This window comes from Podarcis erhardii (genome assembly GCF_964252035.2).
Source record: "Podarcis erhardii genome assembly, chromosome: 14".
Classification (NCBI taxonomy): Eukaryota; Metazoa; Chordata; class Lepidosauria; order Squamata; family Lacertidae; genus Podarcis; species Podarcis erhardii.
The window spans coordinates 5,801,456-5,818,790 of record NC_138503.1 but is presented as its reverse complement, the minus strand read 5'-3'; the positions used below and the strand labels follow the sequence as shown (position 1 = coordinate 5,818,790).

General features: G+C 46.4%; 3 long non-coding RNA genes across 3 annotated transcripts in view; 2 read left to right on the top strand and 1 right to left on the bottom strand.

Moving 5' to 3' along the window:
• Positions 1-639, top strand: part of LOC309328956 — a 132,289-nt gene extending 131,650 nt beyond the window's left edge. Inside the window, exon 3 of the long non-coding RNA XR_014150952.1 lies at positions 591-639. This is a non-coding gene — a long non-coding RNA (uncharacterized lncRNA). The remainder of the gene's footprint in view (positions 1-590) is intronic.
• A 1,885-nt stretch (positions 640-2,524) lies between these two features.
• Positions 2,525-6,686, top strand: LOC309329453. Its single transcript, XR_014151168.1, has 2 exons — positions 2,525-3,175; positions 4,794-6,686. It is a non-coding gene; the product is annotated as an uncharacterized lncRNA (long non-coding RNA).
• Positions 6,687-8,101: 1,415 nt separating this feature from the next.
• Positions 8,102-9,150, bottom strand: LOC309329024. The gene is made up of 2 exons (XR_014151027.1): positions 8,943-9,150; positions 8,102-8,811 (listed from the first exon to the last, which is right to left on the bottom strand). It is a non-coding gene; the product is annotated as an uncharacterized lncRNA (long non-coding RNA).
• Positions 9,151-17,335: the final 8,185 nt, after the last annotated feature.

The following is a 17,335-nucleotide window of genomic DNA, read 5'->3' as shown; positions in this document are numbered from 1 at the left end:
TTTAGTTTTTTATTCTTCTGGTAAGCTTTGCCATTTCTGCATAATCCATTAGTTTTACTATCTATTCTTCTTTCATCGGGACATCTACTTCTTTCCATTCTTCCAGCTGTAACTGCATATATAAATACATTTCTATACTGTTTAGGTAGTTCTGGTCCTATAATTCCCAAGAGAAAAGCTTCTGGTTTTCTTACAAATGTTATCTCAATTTTTTTTCAATTCATTATATATCATTTGCCAGTAAGCTTTGACCTTACTACAAGACCACCACATGTGGAAAAAAAACTTTCTTTCTCTTTACACTTCCCACACTTAGTCGCTTTTGATTCATACATTTTTGCCAGTCTACTAGGTGTTAATCTATATAACATTTTTCATATAATTTTCTCTTATACCATAGCAAGTTGTAAATTTTATATTCGTATTCCACAATCATTCTCATGCCTCCATTTCTATGTTATGACCAATATCTATTGCCCAACGTATTGTTGAAGATTTCATTTCTTCAACCTTTGTTTCCCATAGTAATAACTTCTTATGCATTTTAATGTTACAGTCTAACAGATCTTTGCTTCTCCCTTCTTCCACAGAACAGCCAGAGTCTCAGATGGGAGAGCCAAGGCAGACCCCCTCCCTCCCCTCTGAGTTGGAAGAAGTCTTCCAGTACGATGGGAGCCTATGGAGAGAGACGGCCGGAACATCGCCACCTCTCTTCCAGCAGAGGTTCTAAGGCAGGAAGCCATCCATGGTGAGGAGGGTTTTTCTGTGGCTCTTACCTCAGGTCTCCTTCAGAAATATTGGGCAAGGGAGTTCAGGGGAATCTTCACTTTGGTAAAGCATGGGGAGGGAGAGAGTGCCTGGGAGATCAGCTGGGAAGTGGGTCCTTCTTCCCTCCCAAGGGTAGCTTGGAACTTTTGAGTTCTCAGAAATGGCCAGGAGATCATTTTTCTCCAATCAAGACCCAGAATGGCAGTGGTGGACTTTGGGCTCTCAAATTCCAGTGACACCCTGTGCAACTCCCCCCCCCCCGACCCACTGCCTTCTCTGTTCCAAAGCATTGTTTTGGCACCCCCTGCAGTGCGGCGCCCAGTGTGGCCACACCGGGCATGCTGCCCTAAAACCGCCAGAGCCATGGGGTGCTTCCTGGTGTCCAGGCTGGCAAATGGCCACAGCTCAGCGGTGGAGCCCTAGCCTTGCCTGCATGAGCCCCAAGTGCAGTGGCATCTCCAGGAAGGCCTGGGAAGGAGGGACCCCTGCCTGAGGCGCTGGACAGCCACCTGCCGGTCAGCATGGAGGTCACTTTGGGCCAGGAGGACCCAACTCCTTGGCACCCCACCAATGGCCACTCTTTGGGCTTTGCTCCCAGTTCAGGAGGAGAGCAGGATCTATCTCTCCTTGTCAGGCAGAGCCCAAGTCTTTTTTGAAAGAACAGCCCGTTTTAGCTGCCTCTTATCCAGACCCTGCTGAGACTCGGCCTCTACCTGACATTCTTCCCCTTCTGCCCTCTTTGCACAGAGCTGTTTATAATGGAGGCCTCCCATCTGAGCTCCCTGCGTATTGTGGCCGTGCTCTTCTATCAGCGGCTCCATACAGAAAAGCTCATTTCGCAGGAGGAGCTGACCCTTGTCTTCCCCAACCTAAGAGAACTGATTAAGATCCTGGGAATGTAAGAAGGTGAAGGGTTTCTGGGAGACGATATATAATGAGCTGAAAAAGATGTTGAAATATACATTTGTAAAGAAACCAGAAGCTCTTCTGTTAGGAATAGTAGGAAATGAAATAAATAGAAAGGACTGTAAAATATGCAGTTACAGCGGCGAGAACATTAATGGCCCAAAGATGGAAACAGGAAGAATTACCGACCCTGGAAGAATGGAGAATGAAAATGATGGACTATGCAGAACTGGACAAATTAACTGGAAAGATTAAATATCAACGAGACCATAAGTTCATCAAGGACTGGGGAAAATTTGTAGAGTATCTGAAAAATATATGTGATGAACAAACAACGATTGTGGGATTTCAAGAAGCTCTGTGAAAGGTTGAGGAGTATTGTAAAAAAGAAAATAAGATTGGGAAGGTATATAAAAAGGCAGTATTAAATTTAGGAAATGCGTAACTAAAATTTAATTATGGATGATTGGCAGATAAACTGAAGGAAGTCCATAATATATAATTTGTGATAAACTTTAGATATGGTATTATATGTATATTGTATTGAAAATTAATAAAAACCTTTATTTTAAAAAAAGAGAGAACTGCTTAAGATCCATAGTAAGTCTGTTTCCCCTCCAGACCGGTCCCCATTCTGTGGCTGGCACAGGCCTCCACTTCTTCCTGGGTGCGTCAGGGGCAGAGGGAGAAGGGACAAAAAGAAAAGCACAGTATCCAAAGAGCAGGATCAGGCACAAGGGGGCCAAGCCAGACCTGCAGCCTGTTTTCGGGGGGGGGGGGCACAAGTAGCAAGGCAGGAGCTCGAGCGCAACCCCAGGAACAGGGGTTGTTCAGAGGCATCCACTGCCTTGGACAGGGGAGGATGGAGGGGTAGCCTGTTGCTACCTCTAAGCCTAACCTACCTCACAGGGTTGTTGTGAGGATTAAATGAGGATGGAATCCATGGATACCCTCTTAAGTTCCTTGGAGGGTAATGTGGGGTGTAAATGACGTAAACAAATGAGACACCTTGTCTCTCCACCACTGAGAAAGTGGCATTTTTAAAAGAGCAGGCCGTCTCCGTCCCCCTCCTGTCCCTGCTGGGGTTATTCTTTATTCCCCCACTCCCGTTGCCTTGCTCAACCTCCCCTCCTGTGTTTCTTCCCTCCCCTCCCAGGTTCTCTGTCGGGGAAATGAGGGATCTGTTGGAGAAAGGACCCCCCATTGAGGAGTTTGGGGACCTCCTCCTTTCCCAGGTTAGGATCCCAGAGCAGGGTGGAGAGGCTGGCGGCAGCTGGGAAGGGGCTGCCTGTGGGTCTCCAGTGGACTGGGGCCCTTGATTTCCTGATGCTCACCAGGCGTGTTTCCTCTCCCCTGCCTGCTTCCTTCCCCCCAGTTTGGTGTGGCTGCAAGCGAGGAGCTCTGGCAGGCCATCCTCAAAAGCAGCTTGCAGCAGGCCAGGGCCCTGGAGATTCCTAAAAGGAAGCAGCAGAGGGATGCTCGGTTCCGGTGTGTCATCCAAGTAAGCTGTGTGAGAAGAGACTGAGCTCACGGAAGGGGCCTTCTCAGCTGCTGGTTGGACACTGTTCCTGGGGGGCTCTTTTCCCATGCTGGCCCTGAAAAGTTGGATGGGTCCCCAGCAAAGTTCCCAGACTTTTGGGGTCAGTTCCAGTTGTCCTCAGTTTACGGGCTGAGGACTTTCCGACATATGGGCATAAAGTGGGATTCATCATCAGCCTGCTGTCCGAAAGCTGCCACAAGAGAGTCCATTGTTGGCCGATTTTGACACCTTAGGCAACAACTCCAGGCCGTGTCCATGGACCCCGTCAGGACCCAGACTGCCAACTGCCTGATCTGGAAGCTGAAGCAGAGAAATCGGTTGGTGGGGAAGTATGCCAGTGAATTTCAGCTGCTGACACAGGAATTGGCTTGGAATCAGGCAGCTCTAGTGGACCAGTTTCAAGAAGGGCTTTCAGACCCAGTTCTAAACAAACTGGCCCACACAGAGTGCCTGCAAAACCGGATTCACCTGTGCCTCAGGATTGCTCAGTGCCTACAACAGTGCCAACAGGACCCATCTGGTGCCACCTTCTCCAGGGGGTGCCATGCCCCAACCCGCTCCAGAAGTGCCTCCTGCTGAGGAGTCACTGCAAATAGGGGGAATCTGCCCTCATTTGGTGGCAGTTGACAATGAAAGGAGACGCAGAGAGGGAGACCAGCCCTGCAGACCTGGGCCATGATCGATTCAGGGGCTATGGCCAACTTCATGGCCATGGATTTTGCTACCTGGCAGGGAATCCCCAGTCACCTCTTGTGGTGGAAACAACTGATGGCCAGCTTTTGGCCTTGGGACCGGTGACTTGGGCAGTGGACAAGCTGCAGTTGCAGGTGGGGACTCATAGTGAGGAGGCGGAGTCCTATTTGGCTTCTGCACTCCATTTCCCCATTGTGTTCGGCCTGGAGTGGTTGGAAGCCCATGATCCCCACATCAGTTGGTCCCAGAGGACAATCAGCTTTGGTGTCCCGGGCTGCATGGGCCATGTCTGTTTGGCACTAGCAGCCTTGGCAGCAGGAATGGAGAAGGATGGGCTTGCCGACCTACCTGCTGAGTATGCCGAGTTTGCTGATGTGTTCAGTGAAACAGAAGCAGACCTCTTGCCACCTCATTGACCCTACAACTGTCCTATCAACCTGATTCCTGGGGCTCAAATTCCAGTAACCTGTATCTACCCTTTGTTGGAACCTGAATGGGCCACGTTACACGAGTTCATTATTACCAAGAATCTGCAGAGATGTTTTATATAACCCTCTTCCTCACCAGCTGCTGATTCTGTATGATTTGTGAGTAAGTTGGGGGAGTTGCGGCTTTGCAATGATAACTGGTGTTTAAACCAGGTTACCATCCATAATTGATACTCACTTCCCTTCATTGCTGAAATTTTGGAGTGGCTGTGGGGGGGGGCACACTATTCACCAAGCTGGACTTGCAGGGAGCCTATAACCTGGTGCACATCTGTGAGGGTAATGGATGGAAGACAGCATTTCAGACACGATATGGGCACTTTGAGTACACCGTAATTCCCTTCAGCCACTGACCAACATGCCTGGTCTTCTAACATTTCATGAATGATGTGTTCCAGGACCTCCCTGACCACTTTGTTTACTTGACAACATCCTGATCCACTCCTCTTCAGCCACTGACAATGGGCAGCATGTATACACCCTGCTGCAGAGATTACAAGAGCATTGCCTATTATCCAACCTCTCATAGTGTGAGTTTGACAAGGCGACCATTGACTTCCTAGGCCATCACATCTCGGCTGATGGCACTGCCATGGACCCTGGCAAAGTGGAGACTATTTTGTTCTGGCAGCCTCCTCATATCCCCAAGGAGGTGCAGCACCTGCTGGGATATGCAAACTACTATTCTTCGTTTACCCTGCACTTTGCTCAGGTGACAGTACCTCTAGCGCCCTCCTTTGGAAAAGCGCTGTGTTTGTCTGGGACGGTGCGACTCAGAAGGCATTAGACGCCTTGAAGGCTGTGTTTGCTTCTCAGCCCATCCTTCGGCAACCAGACCTGGCACTGCTGTTTGTGGTGGAAAGTGATGCTCGGATGCTGCGGTAGGGGCGCTGCTACTGCAGGCCAACCCACAGCCTTCAACGTTCTACCCCTGTGGGTACTACTCCCGAAAACTTCAACTGGCAGAGCGGAATTATGACATTTGGGACGAGGAACTATTGGCTGTCGAAGTGGCATCATTTGTTAGAGGGGGCCCGTTATCTGGTTGAAGATCGGACAGACCATCAGAACTTCCATCAGACCATCTCCAGCCAGCCAAGAAGCTGAATCAGCGCCAGATCCGGTGGTCCCAGTTCTTCAGTTTCAATGTCATCTATATTTCCTGCAGCCAGAACCAGCAGGCTGATACCCTGTCTAGGAAGCCGGAGTATGAGTGGTCTGATGATGCATCACATACAGCCATGGTCTTACCTCCTGCCAGTTTTGCTATGGCCCAAGTTCCTGGGGACTTTCTGTGGGAGCTGCATGAGTAACAACAGCAGGATGCCTATTTGCAGCACCAGCAGCAAGAATTGCCTGAATGGGATGGACACACTCCTTGCCATTGGACTCTGTACCAGGACGTGCTTCTTTTTTGGTTACGTTATTATGTGCCTCCTGGTCCACAGCAGGGAATTTTTCTGTGGTTATGCCATGACAGTCTTCTGGCAGGGCACTTCGGACATTTCAAAACTTCATTTGCTGGGACTTTTGGTGGCCTCATCTTTGGGTCAAGGTGGAGCAATATGTGGCCTCCTGCCCAGTCTGTCGTCGGGCTAAAGACGGTTCTGGCAAGCTGGCAGGACACCTTCTACCTCTACCAATTCCTGAACAGCTCTGGCAGACTGGACTTTATCACGGACCTGCCTCCATCCCAGGGCCACTACCATTTTGGTAGTGGTGGATACCTTGACCAAGATGGTGCATTTTGTCCCTTGCACTGGCCTTCCCTTGGCCAGAGAAACTGCAGACCTCTTCTTGAGGGAGGTGTTTTGGCTGCACAGCCTGCTGCAGCATCTGGTGTCCAATAGAGGACCGCAGTTTACTCCCTGCATTGGATGAATGACAGTGGGGCCTTTGCTACTCTTTAAGTGACCTACCTGGGCCACCAATGAAAGGGGATTGCTATCTGCCCTATCTTCTACTTAAAATAATTGGATTTTTGAATAAACAGCATATGACACAAATATGTAATCTACCATACTGCCCCCATTCTGGAATATATAAGCATATTGCCCAAATTGATAGATGATCCTGTTTTGTGAGGATATGTCTGTGGTGTTAATATTGTCCTCATCTAGGGCAACAGCTTTACTTATTAGGTCATTATCCCCCCCCCCCCATTCTCATATTAAAATCCCCACATAACAATACCTCTGTTGTTGGGAATTTTGTCTCAATACATTGTAGAACTTGTTCTAGATCCTGTCAGAGTTGTTTTGCATCGTGGTTTATGTGTTTAGGCAGTGCTTTTTTTTCTAAAAAAAATGTTTAGGGGTACTCTCATTTTGACTCAAGAAAATCACCATTTTATAGTTCAAATTGGGAAAAATAAATGCAGTAAATGGACAAAAGTATAAAGATTCAGAAAATGTTTAGGGGTACCCCTGCGTACCCCCAGAAAAAAGCACTGTGTTTAGGAGGGATATACAGCGGTACCTTGGGTTACAGACGCTTCAGGTTATAGACGCTTCAGGTTACAGACTCCGCTAACCCAGAAATAGTACCTCGGGTTAAGAACTTTGCTTCTGGATCAGAACAGAAATTGTTAATTTCAGCTCCTTTATATCCATTTGTGTGTTGCAAGATAGGAGGACAGCCACACCGCCACTTCCACATCCGTATTTACCTGTTTTAACTGCTGGGCAGAACACTATTTTAAAGCCTTGTAAATGGATGCTGGTGGTACCTGTTCTCCAAGTTTCTTGTAGGCACAGTAAATCAAATGATTGCATATAAGTAATAAATTCAGGATCAACGAATCTGTTTATCCACCCTGCCAAGTTCCATGACAAGATATGTAGTGAATGCTCAGTGTGCTTTTGTTGTTGTTGTTGTTTAGTCGTTTAGTGGTTCTAGATATCTGTTGGCTAGTAATTCTTTGCCAGAGCAAGGATTTTTATTCTGTGTCTAACAGGGATATTTTCAGCCTCTGCCCCAACAGTGATCGTAAAATCAGATTTTGAATTGTGGCAATTGAATCTGTTCCTTCAAAATTGGGCTGGGTACATGTCCTTAAACGTCTCAATTTAAATGGTAGCTCTAATTTGTCCATAATCCTGTGTTGTTCTTCATCAGGGGGTTTGAGGAAGGAGGATATCAATTCTTCTTCTGCTAGTTCCACCCAGTCAAATTGGTCTGGGGTCAGCTGTTTGGGGATTGGCTTATTCTGGTAGGGAGTCACTTAAATTGTTTGAGTAGACACCTTAATTTTTTTATGTGGTTCTGCTTTTCTTGGGTTAAATCATCACCCTGATTAGGCTTATTTGACTCATCTCCGCTCCTGAGTTTGTGATAGATCTTTGCTGCTGTTCAAAAGGAAGGTAGGAAGACCTTACTTTTTTAAAGTGCCGGTGGGGAATCACAACTTTCTTGACTAGTTCAAGTCCCTGACCAGTCAAAGTGTCTCTTTCACCTCTGGGGCCAACGTTAGTATATTTTTGGGTAGATAGCTTTATTTAGGTCTTTTGTTAGGTCTAGTATTTCCCATTGACAGTTTGCTGGAAAGGTCAAGCATGTTCTGTTACACTCAGGGGATTGTGGCTGCCCCTCATCTGGCCAGCACAAAACATTTTATTCAAACATTTACAGTGTTTTTTTATTCATAAAAGAGAATTTATTGGCTTTAATTAATAATGTTATTATATGGGGGTGGGTTATAGGTGTGTTTATTTTTTGTTCTTGTCATGTATTTTGTGCTTTTTTATAGCATTTTTGTGTCGTCGGCACTCTGTGATCTGTGGATTAAGGGCAGTATGTACCTTTAGTAAATACATTTAATAACTTCCACAAGGTGTGTGTCTCTGCTTTGCCCCCTGCTGTTTGATGGGTGAGGTGTTGACAAGCCCTTTTGCAGAGCCCAGCCTCCTACTGACACTGTTTTTCCTATAGAGGCTGCTGTTTCCTAAGGGGATTTAAAATTCAAAGAGCAACTGCCATTTTTCTGTAGTGCTTTCTTGGCATATGGGGCCGTGTTTGTGCTCCTGTATACTTGCAAGCATGCACTTATCCCCATGTGTTATATTCATGACAAGAGGATGACACAGCCCTCCACAAAGGGTTAATGCATGCCTGTCTTTAATCCTTCTATGGCTTGAAATGCTGTAAACAGCTTCCATGAATGAATATGTGTGTGTGTATGAGACAAAGCAGTACAGAAATAATTTTATGAACGAATGAAATGTCCCTCTCTTTTTCTTTCCCTTTCAGCCCAGAGGGTGTCTGGAAGACCCTGAGGGCAAGCAGCTCCTCCCAACTCCCTCCCTTTCCCAGGTCCCCCCTCCCCACAAGGGAAAGGCCAGCTTACACCTCAGCCCCACCCCAGGGGATAAGGGGGCAGATTCCACCAGGAGCACCCCCTCAACAGAAGGAGCAGCCCTCATGCCACCCTAATAGAAAGGGCTGTCCCCAAACCCTCTTCACACCAAGAGAAGGAGCAGCCTGCTGCCCAGTCCCCCCAACCCAAGATAGGGGGCAGCCCCCACCCTTTCTGTAAGAGAAGGGGTCACCCCATCCCACCCTCTCAAACCTCCCTTGTCCCAAAAGTGGCGCAGCAGCAGCCCAGCAGCCCAGTCAGTCTGTGTGGCATTCGTACAGAGCCCCTGGTCGTCTCACGGACTATTGACCCGTACACCACTAATCCGCTGCCACCAACCAGGTCCTCCCCAGTAAATCACTCACCATATTTTTCACTCCACAAGACGCTCCTGACCATAAGACACATCTAGTTTTTAGAGGAGGAAAACAAGAAAAAAAAATCTGAACAAAACAGTGGATGTATGATTTTTGTGCTGCAGGCTGTAGCCATGGGCATGCTATGTGATCTGATGGTGAATTTGGGGTGACCCAGTGCAAAAATCCTGAGGATCCATGGGCTTTTACCTCCCCCCTCCCAGGCAGCCTGCTTTATCTCTAGCGTCCCTTATCTCCCTCCCCGATCGCTTTCCGATCAGCTGCTTCCTTTAAACTCCCACCTCCCTCTTTCAAAAAAAAAAAAAAGCATGATCTGCTTTTCGTCCCTGGGCAATTTGGCTCCAGGGACCACGCATTCGCTCCATAAGACGTACAGACATTTCCCCTTACTTTTTTGGAAGAAAAAAGTGCGTCTTATGGAGCGAAAAATATGGTAGTCTCAGTCAGGTTCTTAAGTTAACAAAGAAGAGTGTAGTTTATTGCAAACACAAATAAACTTCAACTGCATTCAAAACATTGTTACTCTTTACCTTCTTAGTCTTATTTTATCCTGTCTCTAACTCGTCTACCTCCCCTCACACAAGAACCAACTGCACTAACTGTCTATTTCCAACTGTCTGCCAACTGCTTTCTCAACTGCCTTTCCCAGCCAACTAAAACCAACCAACCCAAACCTCGGTCTTAGCCCTTTTATGAACAGGTAGGCTCCACCTTTGGCTTTTCTATTGGTCTACCTATTAACTCTTTCTCTCCCCCTGTACAGACATTTTTAAAAGAACGGGCGAACACCACAGTTTGTGAGCATTTAGAAAAGAATGCTGTGATTCCTAAGACCCAGCATGGGTTTCTCAAAGACAAGTAATTCCAGACTGTGGCATTTGCCCATTCCTTGTGATTTTGTTTGTACGGGGGGGTGGGGGGTGGAAATGGTTAATGTAGATTTATCCATGAGAAAGCTCAGAGGCGGAGCCTACCTGGTTTTGAGGCTCAGCCCAGGGGTTTTACCATGGGGAGATAGAGGAGTCAGAGACAGACAGAGCCAGTAAGACGAACATAGAAGTTGTGACAGCTAGAGTGAGAGACAGGGATAGAACTGAGAGAGAAGAGTGTGACAGTGTGAGATAGTGCCACATCTAGTTAAGGGCGCGCATTTGAGAAACCTTTCTGAATATTTTAAAAACTTGTTTGTTTTTCAATAAACTTTAATCTTCGTTGTTGACTTTACAACCTGACTGAGACTCAGAAGAAACCTGGTTGGTGGCAGCGGAAGAATAAAGCAGTGGTATACAGGTCAATAGTCCGTGAAACGACCGGGGGCTCTGTACGAACGCCACACAGACAAATCTCATTTCCTTTGCTGACGGAGTTACAAGCTTGGTGGATTAAGGGGATGCTGTCGACATAATGTATCTTGATTTCAGTCTATCTTGATTTCAGTTCCTCCCTGGCAGGGCCTTCAGTATTGAGGAGCATTCCTTTACATTAACTTCAGACATGTGAAGTTTTCCCCACCATTTATATCCATGAAGGGAAAAGCTTCAGTTGTAAATTTCCATACACCAAAAGCAGGGCCTCTAGAAAAGAGAGTGCCCCCACTCCTCACATTCTCTTGTTGCCACAAAAGAACTGCAATCTCTCCAGAACATTTAATCCATTTTACTTTTTAAAGCACAACATTTTTTATAAAAATGTGCTTGGACTCGTCACATCTAATTTGACACAACATGTGCATCCTCAAAGAGATGTATCAGGCTGAAGACCCTAATTATAACCTTTTACTGGTTATAACCAGTCTCAAAAAGAACGCTTTCCTGGCCATGGCTGACAGCAAGCAGGGCCATAGCTAGGGGGTGGCGAGGTGGGCCCCCACCAGGGATGCAGGCGGGGTGTGTGTGTGTGCAAAATCAGCTTTAAAAACATGTCTATAAATATGTCTATAAATAAAAATATTGATTATTGCCTCATAAGAAAAGGTTTTAAATAGAGGGTGAATTGAATGGGGGGGGGTTGGGGGAGAGGCAGAAAGAAGAGCTAATTTGTCTGTGGCTAGGGGGCGCAATCTGGAGAGTTCTGCCAGGGGTGCAAGATCACCTAGCTACGGCTCTGCTTAAGAACAGGAGTTTTGTAGCATTTGGGACAGATCTGGAGTCCAAGGAGACTTCTTTTGCAAGCTCTCAAGGAAGGAGGAAGTGGCTGGTGGCAACTTGCCTGCTGCAGCATCCCCAGAGTCGGAGCATCTCTACAAATAGAGAAACGAGGAGTTGACATGCAAGAGTAACAGATGTGTATTAAAAAGGTAACCACAGCAACAGCTTCTAAAGTACACTGTATCCCCCGCCCCCTGCAATTTAAGCTCTGTTGAATTGGACCAGGAGACCTCAGTCCAGCATATAGATCAGATGCCTCCAGGAAGCTAGAACTCATTTTCAGAGGTGAACCGTCTCTGTACATAGAGGTTTTATCTATCTACCATGGCAAATAATCCAGTAATAGCTGGTGATAGCCACTTTCTATAGGAACCTAAGAAGGGCCCTTCTGGATGAGACCAAAGGCCCACCATCTAGACACCTCCAGGGCACTCACAAGAAACTGAAGGCAACAGTGTTCCCCAGCTGTTTATCTCCAATATCAGATAGCCAGGCGGCCTCTGGAAATAGAGGCTCCATCAGCTATTGTGGCTAACATCGTAAGAAGCTAAAGGCTTCTAGTCCCACATCCTAGAGCCAGTGTGGTGTAGGAGAGCCAGTGTGGTGTAGTGGTTAAGAGCGGTAGACACGTAATCTGGGGAACCGGGTTCGCATCTCTGCTCCTCCACATGCAGCTGCTGGGTGACCTTGGGCCAGTCACACTTCTTTGAAGTCTCTCAGCCCCACTCACCTCACAGAGTGTTTGTTGTGGGGGAGGAAGGGAAAGGAGAATGTTAGCTGCTTTGAGACTTCTGAAGGGGAGTGAAAGGCAGGATATCAAATCCAAACTCTTCTTCTTCTTCTTCTCTTTTCCCATGATGTCCACTTTGATGTCTGTGGAAAGCCCCTGGAAGGATGGCTTGAAGGCAGTATCCCTCTCCCTAGTAACCTATCAGCCATTGTTAATTTAACTAATCCCTTTTTTAAAATTTCAACCACAACTATATAGATGGGAGACACCTGGCTTACTAGCAGTACATGTGAAAAGGATATATAGGGGTCTTGGTGGACCACAAGCTTAACATGAGTCAAAAGTGATACAGCAGCAAAAAAAGCTAATGCTAGTCTAGGCACAGTGTTCAGATCAAGGGAAGTAAGAGTGCCACTCTGTTCTGCCTTGGTCAGACCACATCTGGAATACTGTGTCCAGTTCTGGACACCACGGTTTAAGAAGGATGTTGGCAAGGTGCAATGCATGCAGAGGAGGACAAGCAAGATGATCAAGGGTCTGGAAACAAAGCCTTATGAAGAGCGCTTGAAGGAGCTGGGTTTAGCCTGGAAAAGAAGAGACTGAGATAGCCACCTTCAAGTATCTTAAGGGCTGTCACATGGAGGAGGAAGCATGCTTGTTTTCTCTTGCTCTGGAGGGTAGGACTCAAACCAATGGCTTCAAGTTGCAAGAAAGGAGATTCCGACTAAACATTTGGAAAAACTTTCTGGCAGTAACATCTGTTCAACAGTGGAACAGACTCCCACAAGAGGTGGTGGACTCGCCTTCCTTGGAGGTTTTTAAACAGAGTTTTAAACAGATTCCTGCATTGCGGGGGGGTTGGACTAGATGACCCTTGGGGTCCCTTCCAGCTGTAAGATTCTATGATTCTCTATCTAACTCCACCTTGAGGAAGCCTAATATGATTTTTTGGTTGGACCTATACTCACAGGGTAGTTGCCTCCTTCCCCCACTTGTGCTAGATATGGCTAGGTTTTGTTTATGGTATTTGATCCAATTTCATAAAGAAATTTAAGAAAGGAAACAACCTGCTTTCAAGGAACACAGGAGGCAGCGTGGTTTATACGTACTTGAAACTTAGGTTGTTGGGATTGAGAGAGAATGGTTGCATTTACGCCTACACACCCTACACAATCACCATAGACTCATAAATCATCTTCTCTAGTGAGTAGCTTTCCTCTAACACCCTGGCCCCACCTCCGAACGGTCTGCTTAAAAGTAAGCGTCCAGTTTGTTTGTAAAGTTAGTGGGCACTTTTTCAGTGGAGCAGAAATCTGGGGGAATGGATGTTCCAACCTGTCAGTGGACTCTAGTGGGCATGAGCCAGAATAGCAGGCAAGTCAAACAACAGACTCCAGGCCAGAGTTACCCAAACTGTGTAACTGCAATGTGTAGGTGTGTCACGCAAATGCTTCCACGGCTGGAAAGGAGTTAGTTGAACCTCCGGTTTGCTGTTAAAACTGAATTACTGTGCCATGAAATGATGTGTGTCTCAAAAGTGTGTCACCAACATGCAACGTTTTGAAAGCTCTGAACAAGATGATCGTTGGTGTCCCTTTCAAGCCTACAATTCTCTGATTCTCTTTCCCAAGAAAGATGTTTGTCTTTCTTAATGTCTGCAACAGCAAGTGGATAACTTAGACGTGTGAACGGGTCAGCAGAAACCACAAGACCCAATGGAGAGGGCTTCTGTGTCCCCACCTCACATTACATCAGGGCCAAACTAGATGTGATGACTGACGGGAGAAGGCCAGCCATGGTTGCTGAATCACAATATATAAAAAAAGCTTCCCCTTACTTCCCCAGTTGTGCTTTTTTCCCAGCGTGAGCTGGGCTTAAAGTGCTTGTAGTGATGGATCCAAGGGAGGAAAGGCAGGTATGGGGTTAAGATCTCGCCCCTGTCTAAAATTAAAATTAGACATCCACCCCAACAACCCTATTAATGAACAAGCTAGGCATGTGATTTTTGTTTTAAGGTGGTAAGCCCATCTGGGTCTTATCTGACCCTCAGACCTAGTGGTTTTCATTCCATTAGAGACAGTTCACACAGTTCAGCTATGAATCATCAACTTTTTGAGGAACCAAGCGACCCAGAGCTGGCCTAACAGGGTTTCAGTACTTCTCTGGGGCTGAGTTGGCCACACTCCACCCATGTTGCTAATGGTTCATCCTGCCCACCATGTAGTGAGTTTCATACGCCTAACGCCAACAACACCTAGCATTAACAAAGGATAACTGTTGTCATTCTAAGCAGCAAGCTAGCAATTGGGCCAGGACTGTGAGTGGGAAACAACTTACACCAACATGAAATTCCCCTTGTGATGAGCAGAATCTCTAGGCCTCTCGCTGGCTCAAGCCAGACCCCAGGTGCTTCTCGTGGCATTGCCTTCCCTTGAGTCACATGTTTCAGATCTACCTCAATCAGATGAAGCCCAAACAAATTATGCTTTTCAGCACTGAGTGAAACTCAAGATTTGTTTTTCCAAACCGTTTTAGTTTAAAATGTATGGAAAATCTAAAGTATACACAATATGGGTTTTGGGAGGCATGTTTCCCTTAGCTCTGCCCCTAGTCTGCTATTCTTGCTCTGCTCTTTTTTCTTTTCTGAGAACGTCTTGTTTCCTCCATGTTCCAAGTAAGTCAAAGCTTCCTTTTCAGTCTGATTGTATTTATTGTCCAAAAACAGCCTGCTGCCACGCTGGACAGAAGTTCATAACTACCGAGCAATGTTCCCTTCTACCTTTGACAGTCCTATTTACAGCAGTAACAGAATAGAGCAGAACTTTCCAAACTGTGTGGTGCGACACATTAGTGTGTCAGTTGTAGTGTGTAGGTGGGTCGCACGAATGCTCTTGCTGCTTCCAGAGCTGGAAAGGAGTTAGTTTAACCTCTGGTTTGCTAGTAAAACTGAATTACCGTGTTTGTTTGTTTGTTTAATTTATATCCTACCTTCGCTACAAGGAGCTCAAGGTGGCATACATGGTTCTCCTTTTCCCCATTTTATCCTCATAACAAGGTAGGTTAGGCTGAGAGTGAGTGACTGGCCAAGTGGGGATTTCAACTCCCGTCTCTCCCAGGTCCTAGTCCGGTACCATAACCACTGTGCCACACTAGCTCTCATGCTGGCAGAAGGGGCAGGAGGGCTTTCTAGTTTAGGACATCATGGTCCCATCTCATCCAGGAAACCTGGCTACCAGTGTTTGCATCTGATATTGGCTAATCAGGACAGACTAGGCATCTTCAGCTAACAGAAGTGGTCTCAGAAAGGTGAGGCTTGCTGTTGAGTACCCCACACTCATTCTTGGGGACCTCAATATTCCCACTGCTTTTTCAATAACTTCATGGCTGCTAGGACAGCCACCGAGATGTCCGAACCTGTAATCTGCCCCAATACCTGTAGGCGGGGGTAGGGAAGGCTTACTCTGAATTTAATGCTCTTGGCTAGACAGGGAGCTGGTGATGTGACTGTAAATGTGTATTTATTTACTGTAGCTCCTTTTTTATAGACATATCTCTTCCTGGACAGAATTTGCTACTCTTATATGAACCTGCCAAAACATTATGCCTGAAGTCTTCATGTAGGTGCCGCCTAATAATAATAATAATAATAATAATTTATTAATTATACCCCGCCCATCTGGCTGGGCTTCCCCAGCCACTCTGAGCAGCTTCCAATAAAATATTAAAATACTGTAATACATCAAACATTAAAAGCTTCCCTAAACAGGCCTTCAGATGTCTTCTAAAAGTCTGGTAGTTGTTCTTCTCTTTGACATCTGGTGTTCGACAGGGAGGGCGCCACTACTGAGAAGGCCTTGTGCCTGGTTCCCTGTAACTTGGCTTCTCGCAGTGAAGGAACCGCCAGAAGGCCCTCAGTGCTGGACCTCAGTGTCCGGGTAGAATGATGGGGGTGGAGACGCTCCTTCAGATATACTGGCCTCACCCTCCTTCAGGGGAGAAGCAAGTGCCCTTTTCAGTTGTGGCTCCCCTTTATTAGAATATCCTCCTCAGATACACCCACCCACCCGGCACCCTTAAAGCTTTAGGGGCCAGGTACAGCCTGATACTGTATTTGAATGGTAATTTTGAGTTTTATCTTCTGAGACTGATGGGTAAATTGTTATTTTCCTGCTGTCATATGCCACCATTTCATGCGCTGCTGCAAAATTAGATGTTTTTCTCCGATGTTTTCATTATTTTGTGGTGGTTCCGAGTCTTGTGTTGTTGTTTCATTATTATGCTTGGGTTGCGAATGTGATCCATGTGGGATCTGATCCATGTGGGATGTGATCCATGTGGGATGCACGTTTGCAACCCGCAGCGTTTGCAACACTTCTGCACATGCGTGACTGCCAAAACCCGGAAGTAACCCGTTCTGGTACTTCCAGGTTTCGGCAGTCTGCAACCCGAAAAAATGCAACCTGAAGAGGACGCAACATGAGGTATGACTGTATATTACAACAAACACTCTGTGAGGTGAGTGAGGCTGAGAGACTTCAGAAAAGTGTGACTAGCCCAAGGTCACCCAACAGCTGCATGTGGAGGAGCGGAGGAGTGAACATGCTTCACCAGATTACAAGTCCACTGCTCTTAACCACTACACCATGCTGGCGCAGAGTGCCTCCCATTAACTTTGGCTAGTGGCCCAGCTGTGCCCCTATCCGGACAGGGTTAGCCTAAGTTCTGTTGTCTGTGCTCTGGTAACCTCTAGGTTAGATTATTGCAACACATTATATGTGGAGCTGTCTCTGAAGATGGTTTAGAAACTTCAGCTGATGCCAAATTTGGCAGCCAGGTTGCTAACCAGGGCAAGACTGTTTGAGCATTTTACACCAATCCTGGCCTGACTGCAGTGTCTGCCAATTAGTTTCCAGGCCCAGTTCAAAGTGCTGGTTTTGACCTATAAAGTCTTAAAATGGCTCAGGACCACAATTCCTCAATGCCGTTTCCCATATAAACCCCATATAAACCCGGACCTTGAAATCATCATCTCAGTCCCTTCTTCGTGTGCCTCCTCTGTGATGAAAAGTCCAGCGGGTGGCAAGACAATAATGGGCCTTTTCTGCAGTGGCCCCCCACTTGTGGAATGCTCTCCCCAGAGACGCTCACCTGGTACCTTCATTACAAGCTATATCATGCCTATGGCTAATTAAACAATATTTGGCCTTTTAAACTGGAGTAAGTTTTTGCTTGTTATTATGGTATGTATTTTTGTGTTTTGATATTGTAAATCACCCTGCGATCTTCGGATAAAAGCCGGTACAGAAATTTATAATAATAATAATAATAATAA